Source organism: Falco biarmicus, chromosome 6, assembly GCF_023638135.1.
Source record: "Falco biarmicus isolate bFalBia1 chromosome 6, bFalBia1.pri, whole genome shotgun sequence".
In the NCBI taxonomy this organism is placed as follows: Eukaryota; Metazoa; Chordata; class Aves; order Falconiformes; family Falconidae; genus Falco; species Falco biarmicus.
The window spans coordinates 88,061,832-88,072,500 of NC_079293.1; the positions used below are offsets into that span (position 1 = coordinate 88,061,832).

At 46.3% G+C, this 10,669-nt stretch overlaps 1 long non-coding RNA gene across 10 annotated transcripts in view; it reads right to left on the bottom strand.

The window, feature by feature from the left end:
* Window positions 1-3,171: 3,171 nt before the first annotated feature.
* Window positions 3,172-10,669, bottom strand: part of LOC130151802 (uncharacterized) — a 19,562-nt gene continuing 12,064 nt past the window's right edge. For 5 of the 10 annotated variants that reach the window (XR_008822721.1, XR_008822723.1, XR_008822728.1 and 2 more), the window contains 5 exons: window positions 10,117-10,288; window positions 9,624-9,699; window positions 5,073-7,955; window positions 4,293-4,357; window positions 3,172-3,427 (listed from right to left, as the gene is read on the bottom strand). This is a non-coding gene — a long non-coding RNA (uncharacterized LOC130151802). Of the gene's footprint in view, window positions 3,428-4,292; window positions 4,417-5,072; window positions 7,956-9,350; window positions 9,435-9,623; window positions 9,700-10,116; window positions 10,289-10,669 lie in introns of all 10 variants that reach the window. The other 5 variants (XR_008822725.1, XR_008822727.1, XR_008822726.1 and 2 more) reach the window with 5 other exon arrangements.

The following is a 10,669-nucleotide window of genomic DNA, read 5'->3' on the forward strand; positions in this document are numbered from 1 at the left end:
TAAGGTTTTATTTTTACAAAGAAGTGGATACCTTCATGCTTCACCACAATATCCACTGCGGTGCAGACGGGCTCACCACCTGCCAGCCCGCCGCCCCTTCGGCAATGCCAGTTCCATCACCAGCTCCCCTGCCAGCGTGCCAGAACGTGCCAGAAAGGGGTTTGCTGGGATTTGCCCTTGCAAGGTGATTTACCCTTGGTGTCACCTGGCAGAGAGAGGGTCATCATGGGCCCCTGCACCCTGGTTTGCCCTTGCCTCCTTCACACTGGTGGGTTTGGTGGTCTTTGCTCCGGTCTCCTAGGGCTGGCTGGGAAGGAGCAGGGATGGTGCTCAATCATCCCCTGCCGAGGGTGTAGTTCTGTTTTTGAAAAAAAAAAAAAAAACCTACAGAGGGGAGTGAGGCAAAATGTTGGAGTAACCTTAAGCCTCACCGATGCCAAGAGGGGCATCTCCTCCTTCCGTGGGAGGGCACCCACCAGACCCCCAGGAGCCAGTGTGGCTTGTGAAGCCTGCTGAGAACAATTCCCATTTCACTTTTTTTTTTTTTGCTTTTTTTTTAATTTTTATTTTAATTTTAGCTTTCTTCTGGCCTAAGCAAGGGATTTGGCCAGCGGGAGGTGTGGGAGCAGGGGAGAGGGGACTGTGGCAGAGGGGAGCAGGCAGGAGACCCTCCCCTCGTACAAGGGCTCGCATTGGCGGGGCTCTCCCCGGCCACCCTGCTCCTCGCTCCTCCAGCCGGCAATGGACAGAGGACGGCAACGCCAGGAATGGGATGAGATCAACCGAATGGGGAAAACTGGGGGTGGGGAGAGTTGGGGCGGATGGGGAGTTCTTTTTTCCCTTAAGTCCCAACATATGTTCAATAGAAATTGTAAAGCTGGCAGTCTGGGGTGAGGACGGGACTGACGTACAGCAAATCCAGTGCACACAGGCGAAAATGAAAATGAAATTACATTCATCCCCCTCCCTTTCTACCATCTTTATGTTGTCAAATTCAGTAAAGAAGCGTTCAAAGTAACCCAGCTCCCAGCTTTCCTTTCCATTTGATGGAAAGCCTAAGCTGGTTTTAGGTCAGGGAATGTATTTTCCCGTGATTTCCCCTAATGATGTTTGTAAGTCACATGCGGGATCTCCAGCACGCAGGAACTGTCATATTTTTAAACTCTTCCATGGATTCCCACTGAGATCCGTGGAAGAGGTGGCATCCCTGCGTGGGCTGCAGCGGGATGCTGTGTTCCTGGGGTGGCACTGTGCCCAGGGCACCGCGGGCACATGGCAGCTCCAGCCTGCAGCCCAGGAGCCTGATTTTATGGAAAAGAAGTGGGGGAGAACTCACTTCCCACTGCCCATGGACAGGAACTGCTGCGAAGAGGGCTGAGTCACGTATTACAATACTTTTTTTTTTTTTTTTTTGAGGTGACCTTTTTTCCTTTTTGCAGTATTTTCCCTGCCACAGTTGTAATCCTAAATGCTAACGCACCGCACGGCTACCAACAGAGAGGCTTTACAGCACTGCGGAGAACTGGTGTGAAGGTAGAAATCACTTGACCTAAAGACTCTCCCCGGAGTGTCAGTGCTGCACGCTACATTTTCGCTCTGCCAAACCCTTTACTTAGCACATGCTAAAGAACATTTAACATTTAAAGATCTCCTCTGTACATCCTCTAAATGTCTCCACCCTCTGCTTTTAGATTAATACGTCTTCTGTGAAAATTAGATAATTGATTACAGAGCTGTATTATTTACAAATGAAGTGTTGTTCATGTATTGACCTTTCATTTCTATAGCTCGATACTGGTCCTTGTACAGCATTTTTAATTAGGGAAATGGTAACAGAATCAGAAGAAAAGAGGGAATAAAAGAGCTTCTGTGGATGCTTTTAATAAAAGGAAACTTTCAGATGACTTGCACATTTAAAACTGCAAAAAAAATAATGTTTGGTCAGATTCTACAATCCAAGTCGCTGTTTGGTATGAGAAAGACATCTTCTGCTTCCAAAGGCACCACAAGTGGAGATGCAGGGGGAAGGGGCTGATCAATAGACACGAGTGAGCATGTGCCCTTCACCCTGCTCTGGTAGCTCTTCTGCACCACGGGGTTCATTTCAGCCCAAGCTCCCTGATGAGCAACCAGCAAAGGCCACCTTCACATTTCAAGAGGAATGGCACTGATAAAACTGGAGGACTTGGGCATGTACAGAAAAGCAAAGCTCCCAGACCTGGTGGCTATGGGGCACTGAATGCTGCTGCCAAAGATGCCAGGAATGCCAAAGGGGCAAAACATAGTGAATTCACCCTCCTGAAGCAGGTCAGGCTCCTGTGGAGCCTGGCTGGATTAACAGTGCATCCCAGAAGCGGGGTGGGCTGGGCAGTGGCCGGTCCAGGCAGCCTGAGCCCCCGCCGCAGCCACGCTGCCACGCTCGGCAGCCAGGAGCTCAGGAAGACTCAAAGCCAGCTGAAAGAGGGATAAAGTGGGGGGAAACAGGAAGAAAAGATGAAATATGGCATAAACATAGTCCACAGGAGTTTGAGGTTTAAAAAGAAATATGTTCTGCTTGGGAAGGGGAAGGATACCTCATGAGAGCCACTAACAGGCTTGGGAAAGCTTTGGATTTCAAGAACAACCAGGAAAAACCTCTCCTGCCGTGAGTCTGACATAGTCCTCGTGTAAATGCTTCCGTCTGTTGGCGTCTGGTTTAGTTTGACCTCTTAAATGAGTAACTGTTTCTGATGAACCCGGGGATTTGGTGGGGAGAAGGCGTGCTGGCAGCAGGCAGCTATCTGTGGCGTGCAAGCCCAGCCGCGCGCGATGCTTGCCGAAGGTGGCTGCTCAAAAGCAGAGATGCTCGCCAACACACGGGAAGTATAAACCCTTCCAATCCCTTAATTTCCACTAATACAAGCAGACAAACAACAAAGAAATCACAAAAGTCATCTGAATTTAGCTGGACGATGTGCTTCTAATAAAACTCCAAACAGACAGAGCTGACCTCGGGTTGATTCCGCTCTCCTTCCCCAGGAGGGTGAAGGAGGATTTTCCACTTGGACTTCAATGGATTCAGACCCATGAATTTAAATATGTGAAATATAAAGCAAATAATTTTGTTTCTGGGTAACAAAGATGTTATTTAATATCCTTGCAGCTATAAAGGAACTCTTGTAACTGCAGAAGGAGGGGGGGGATAATCTTTTTATTAATGCAACAGAAGCATATTAAAAATGTCTGTCATTGGAAGTCTGGAGAAAAATATTAGGTTCGAATAAGGTCATCGAGGAAGGATAGAGGAAAGTAACGGAGGGAAGGCGTTAAGTACGTTTTCAGCATCCTATGGACGCAGACCAATAATAGCACGTCACTCTTCAGAGGGTCTGTTTGGAGGCACTTTTTGTCCCAGTACACATGGTCTCATGTGCAGCATCCACTGAACCTATGAAAAAGTAAAAAACCAACACATCAGCGTCCTTCAGTGCTCTTTGGGGAGCGGGAACGTGCTGCTTTGCAGGCTGAATTGCTTGCAGTGTGTACTTTGTCTGAGGCATCTCAGTTACCATTTTCTTGCTAAGGGGCTGGTCCTGTCCTCCTCCAAGTACCACCCAGCAGTGATGCCCTGTTCTTACCGAACAGTCACTCCTATTCAGTGAGGGTGCAAGGAACAAAATCAAATGTATCGCCAAGGCAGCTGAACCAGTTCTGCTGTTTATGGTCAGGGCTGCCACGCAAGCTAAATCGTACATCCAGGACACGACCCACAGTGTAGTTTTGCACGGGGCAGCAGCAGGCTCCTGGCATCCCCAGCTTGTGCCTGTCACCCCATGTCTGCACAGAGGAGTCCCTAAACAGGACCCAGCCACCCCAAATGACCAGATTTTAGCCCTCACCACAGCTGAAAATAGGAGATGGGGGGAGCTGCTGCCTGAGCACAATATATCCCATACATCCAGCTCGCGGGGCTAAGCAGGACGCGGGGACGCCTCAGATGTGGAGCCAATAGGGAGCACTCCGGCTACCTGGGATTTTATAAATCTTTCAGCTATCAGTCTTTCTGAGCTCCAAATGCAAAATCCAGCAGCCCAGGATATCATGTGGATTTATGACTTGGAATTTATGAACTGGTCTGGATAAAATAAGAACTGCCTTGACTTTTTTTTTTCTTTTTTTTTTTTTTTGTGTGTGTGTGAGGAAAAGAAATAATGAAAAATGAAGACTGATTTTTTTCCCCCTTTTCAAAGCTTGCTGTTTATACAAACATAGATGTTTTGTATATATTAAATTATTTTGATTTTTCTTCTTACCTGTGTGCTTCCTGGGGCTGGAAGCGGAACAGCACAAGCAGCGCGGCTCTCGCAGGGTTTCCTGCCTGGCAGGAATCACACAAGAAAACATGGTCTTGAGGCATTCCCAGCCCTGCTCCTGGAGCTGGGAAAGGTGCCGGGAAGAGTTCAGGGAGGTTTTGGATGTTTCCGAGCAGTAGGATAGCTCCCCACTATGCCACTGCCCCTCACCTTTTTTCAACACTTTTTTCCTGAAATAATTTTTCAGCCCTTGTTATGTTTCATTTGTGGCAAGCTGGGGTTTCAGGTGTGCATACAACGTGTACAAGTATGTGTGGGTGTACATCTGTGTATGTGTGTGTACATGTGTGCATATTAATGTGTGTACCTTTGTACAGCTATAAGTAGGCAACAACTATAGATACACAACTACATATACATAAGTACGCATGTACTTATGTACACACATACATATGTATGTCTGTATGCACACAGACATGTACATATAATGACATATATTACATATATTATTATGTATTATACATATAATTATATATAATTACATATATTACAGCTGTGTAAATATACACATGGATATATACATTTATGAGAGGGTTTTATGGAACATTTGTATATTTCTTGATAAGAAACCAACACAAACTATCACTTTTTCTATAATACTATTGAACTGCATATATTTTGCAGGAAAACCCACCCCAAAGGACTTTCTATCCTTATCTGGAACTTACGGCCTTCCTTTCAGTTTTTCTCATCTTCTAAAAAAGAAAAGATGGTATTTACCTTGGTCAGGAGGAAAAACTGGCAGATGTATTTTTGCCATCTCTTCTGATCGACCCTTCCATACCGTTGCCCACAGTTTCTGGGTGGTTCTCTTTCTGCGATCCTGGAGTTCTGTTCTTTCCTTTATGGATCAAGGTATTAGGAAAAAAACAACCAAATATACAGCCCCAGCCTTTCAGCCTACCACTGTCCCCATCCCCTTGGGCACAGGCACTGCCAGGCTGTGCCAGCCCCTCCCCCCCAGGCTGCTGAACCCTTCACACACAGCTTTCACCTCCTCCCATCTCAAGCTGGCACCACGTAGATGCTGATAACGCTGGTTTTAACCTCCACGTGAGACCTGCACACACCAGGGAGTCTCTCCTAGGGCTTCTGCCAGCCCCCTACGAAGTACAGGGGCAGTACAGGGAGAAAATGCCAGGAGGAGTGGCGTGATGCAGGATGCTGGCACCCCTTTCTCCTGGTGGTACCCCAGCCACACAGATGATGCTGCACCAGCACTGGGGGATGGGGACGATGCTCCTGGAGCAGCTCAGTTGTGCCCTGTGCAGGCAGATCAAACCTTTACATCACCTGCGGTGCCTGGATAACCTGAGGTGGAGGTGCTAGTCCCAGCCAAGGAATTCCAACCGACCAACCAAACCCTCCCAGCCCCTCTCCCGTTGGCCATGGACTGGAAACACAACGGACTTGGCCTACGAAACATCAGCAGGTTGCTCTTTGTGGGCCCGAAGCAAAATGTTTTGCTTTGTTTTTAATTACCACACATTCAGAGCGGTTTTCAGCATGACTCATGTCCCAGGAATAATTTGATTTGGGGGTTTTGTTTTAAATAAAATTAAGAAGCCCAAACCATGTCTTAGAGCTAGATAAAACTGCTAATTAAAAAAGAAATCCACAATTTCATTGTTTTTTAATTATTCAAGTGTGAATTTCCTGATTGCCACCTCTTTTGAAGCTCAGAAATGATGCAGTGAGCCACCAGGTTTGGGGTGAGAAGGCCAGCAGACTTCTCCCGGCCTCAGCACCTCCCCAACCTCAGCTTTGGTTAAGAAAGTTTGCTGGGAATTTCATGAGAATTAATGAGATTTAATGAACAGCAAGGGCAGTGGTGGCAGGGAATACGTCCTTCCAGGTTTCGCCACACCAGGCATCTGTACCCCTGCCACCGCAGGTATTCACTGTGGTTCCATTCAGGCAGCGGGGATTTTTGGGAACAGAGTGGGGGCAATATGAAAACAAATTTTTCTCCTCCACAAGCCTTTCTCTGCCCGCTTTGCTCGTCGCCTGCAGCCGGAGGAGGGTAGGTGATCTCGCTGTGACACAGGGGACGTGGTACCCTGTGGCGGAGTGGTTGTGCCAGCGCTGGCCAGGGCTGGGGAGGGCAGGGGGCAGCTGCAGTGCCGCAAGGGCACCCCAACCCTCTCACCCCTCTGCCTGCAGCACCCAGCACCAACACCACCCACCAAACCAGAATGCCAAAAGCATCCTCACTGGGCTGCTGGGTGCCGGTATGCGGCTCCTGCTTTCCCCCGTCCTGTGGTCCTGCCATTGAAAATTCTCTCTCCATCCAAGGGCAAGGGAGGGGGCTGGGGGCAGACTCTGGTGCGAGGCACAAAGTGTCTGGACCCCGCTAAGTTCAAAGGCACCCTCCCTCTGCCCCAAGGAGGGATGTAGCCGGCCGGAGGATGGCTGGAGGCCACACAGACGGGAAGGTATGTAACAATCCATTTATCACTTTGCAAATATTAGTGCTGCTCGCATTTGCTGCAGCAATATTTCTTCTTGGAAATTGGTGAAGTGAGTAATAACAATGTTATTTATTCTAAGACCTTGGAACTGAGAAGCAATAACAGGGGGGACTGTTCCCTTGAAAGCTTCGGAGGTGCTGGAAATAAAAGGCGGGGGGGGGGGGGGGGGAGAAAATAGACCAACAAAGGTCTGGAGGAGAGAAAGCCATTGAAATCTCTTGTTTAATTTCGTTGCCCCAAAGGTAATAAAATGCATTTTGCAATGATTTATATATAAACAAGGCGGGGTGTGAGAAGGGCAAACATTTTTCAGATTCATCTCTGGCTGGCACATCCTGCGTGGCAGCAGGCGCTTTTCCCCCTCTGCCCTGCCGGCACCGTAGGGTTTGTCCCCAGCAAAGCGCCTCCTCTGCCACCGAGCCCGCCTGTCCCCTTCTCCCATTTTTGTTGCTCCCCCCAGCATCCCTTATCTGAATATATAAGGCTGCCCTTTGCTCAGATTTATGGGCCAGGGCAGCGCGGTGTGTATTTACAGTCTCCTGACCTGCAGACCTCCAGCTGAAGGCGAGCAGGAGGAAACCAGGGCCCGTTCCATAAACAGAGACAGATACGAGGGGGAGGCGGCAGGAACCACGAGCAGCACTTCACATTTTTAACTATTTGGCCGAGCCAAGGAATTAGCGATTAGATTAGGGGCAAAGAAAAATGAGAAGCAGGGTTAAAGATTTGGGGAGGGGAGGGGCGGGGGAGAGAGTGGCAACCGGGTTTGGCGGGGGGCGAGAAATCCAAAGTTAGAGGGATTTTAGACAAGGTTTTCTGGGGCAAAAGGGAATAGGGATGAATCTCCAAAGCTTTTTGATCAGAGATGTGCTTTGCTTGGGTACAGCCAAGCAGCGCTTTTCAAGTCTAATTACCTTTCGAGGAGGTAGATGACTTGGCCTGTGTTTATTCAGGTACTAATTGCCTCAGATTAAGTAAAAAGAAAACCTTACTCGACAATAATAAATACTCCTTACGTCTGAATCTACTGGTTGGTTGGTCAGCAGAAATTCGGGGCATAAGAGATGTATTTCTGAGGGGCTGCAACATTACTCGCCTCCTCCGAGGCGAAGGCAGCAAAAGTGGCAACAACCTGGAAAATAAATAAATGAAATGCAACGTATGTAGGGGTCACGATATAGCATAAGTATATCAACATGATGAACAGCTTTGATGAAAATGGTAAACAAAACCACCCTCTCTTCCTGTGGCTTGTTTTACATTGCAATAAACCACTGACTCTATAACCTATCAGAACATGCTGAGATTTTATGCATCATTTCCAACTACTATTTGAACATTTGGTTTAGAGTAGTCATGAACTATAATTAATGGGAATTTTTTTTCCTGATAAAAAGCACACTTTATTGTATTATATTACCTGTTGGTCCAAAGCTCCATATAGATGACGTAAATTCATTGTAGATTTTAGGATGGGGCTAAAGGAGGGGGGGGGCGTTGCGTGTGATTATGATGAATTAACGTTTACCATCTGTAATCAAACCCAAAAGTTTAGCTTGCCATGTCCCATCCAAATTTTTTTTTTCTTTTTTTTGCTCCTACGAGCAAGGTGGTAGCGCCAGGACGCCGAGAATTCGGCCCAGCTCAGCCTGCCAGGAGGAGAAGGGGGAAAAAAAAAAAAGGAAAAAAAAAAAAAAAAACCACAACACAACCCAGGCACCACAAAGACCATTGAGATGAATGGCTCTATTTTATGAGCCATAAAAGTTTTATTCATCTTGACACCGAAACAGGTTTAGGCAGCGAGTTGACACGCCTTAAATAAATAAGTGGAATTAATTCCCTGGCTCTTGAAACAATAGCGGCGTGCCCGTAACGCCGAGAGCTGCCCCGTTGTTTCCCGTTACTGCTCGATATTGATATTATTTGTGGTGGGGGATTTCTTTTTTTTTTTTTTTTTTTTTTTCCTCTGGGGCCTGGTTACTCCACTTCAGATTCTTCCCCTGTTTTATTAGAGGTTGAAAAAGGTTCAAGACCTGGTTGTACCGCTGCTCCCACCGACAGCTAAGGAACCAGTTTGGCGTCTGGTTTGTCTGTTGTTTTACTGCTGACCTTCAAATCAACTTTCCCCCCTGACCCCAGGAGGCATCTATCATGACAAGAGGCTGTTTAACACAAATGGTGCCCATTTATAGGGGAAGAGAGTCAGAAGATTTCCTTGGTTGTTGGTTTTTTTTTTGTTGGGTGTTTTTTCGTTGGTTGTTGGTGGTTTTTTTTTTATGAAGAATTTGGTTTTTTCACCCCTCTTTTCTCAGTCACCACAGGTGAAATCCCTCCTAGCAGCTGGCTTATGAAATAATGCGAGGGGAGGCCTTAATGAGCTGAAAGCACCCTCAGCTGGAGATAAATATATGCAAATGAGATGCACAAACAAAGGAGCCCGGACAGAGAAATATCTGCAATTCCAGCAAAATGCTGCCTGCAGCTAGAAGATGAACAGCTTTGATAAAATGGTAACAAAAAGCACCTTTTTCTCCTCCAGCTTGTTTTACATTGCAATAGAGCATTGTTATTGTAACCCATTGGAGCATGCAGAGGTTTTCTGCCGCAGCTTCAAAAAAAAAAAAAAAAAACAACTGTTTAAACATTTGTTTTTAAGGCATTCATGGGCTATGAGCAATGTGATGGCTTGGGGTTTTTTTGGGTGGCTTGGGGTGGGGTTTTTGGGGGGGTTGGTTTGGTCAGCGGGGTGTCTTTTGGTATATTTTTTTTAGCGATTTTTTAATTTTTTTTTTTTTACCTGTTGGTCTCTCTCCGGCTCGGGTTGCTGACGGTTTTTGTTGTGATGCTTTGCAAGGGGGGTGGCTGTTGCTTCTCTAAAAAAAAAAAAAATAATTGGAGTTTTGCTTTCAAATTTGGAGGGAAAATCCAAGTTGACAAGTAGCAAGGAGCAGCTCGGGGCGGGGGGGGAGAAGGGGGGAGAAAAACAGACTTGAACATTCACCAAGCAACACCCAAACAGGCAGCTTTAATGAAAGCAATCAAGCCTCTGAGCTAATTCAAAGACAGACATCTAACATGCTGATTTTAATAAGCTTTTAAAAGGCAATCTCTAACTTTTAAAAGTCGCTCTTTTTAATTTAATTGAGGTTTTTTGGTTCATATATTGCCAAAACAAACACAGCCACTAAAATATGTTTTCAATATGTATAAGTAGCATATCTAGGCGATGTTTTAAATTAGCCCCCTAATATTTTTTATTTTTTTTTTGGGGGGGGGGGGGAGAGGCTTACTTCGGATGAGTTGAAGACATTTTCCAAGCAGAGCTCGTCACGTCAAAATAATACCTTTATATTCTCGTCTCTGCCTTATGCATCCTCCTGTGCGAATACCGGGATGTCTCTTACCTACAGGCTTCTTCAGAACACAACCCCGACCCTCTCTCGGAAAGACACAGGTTACTTTCTGAGAGGCAGAGGAGAAAAAGGGAGAGAAAATACAGTACTGTTTAACTTCTAACCTTATGATATCATTAAATAGATCGTTATGGATTTATAAACGGAGGATAAACACCATAAAGTTTAGAGGGCCCTTTACTCAAGGCAGTAATTGCAATTTTTGCATCTGGCAAGAAGAAAAATAGACTTACCTTTTTAAAAAAGAAAAATCCCCCTCTTACTAGGTTATACGGCTTTGGCACTTACAGATGTTAGAGCAGACAAGTGTCGGATTTCCCGATGTCGAGAAGATTTCCTAATTTTTCATAGGCTTCTCCTGTTGCTTTTTTGGCCCGATGTGAGAGCCATCAATTTAATTTGTGGGGCTACGTGCTGGAAACCGGGCTGT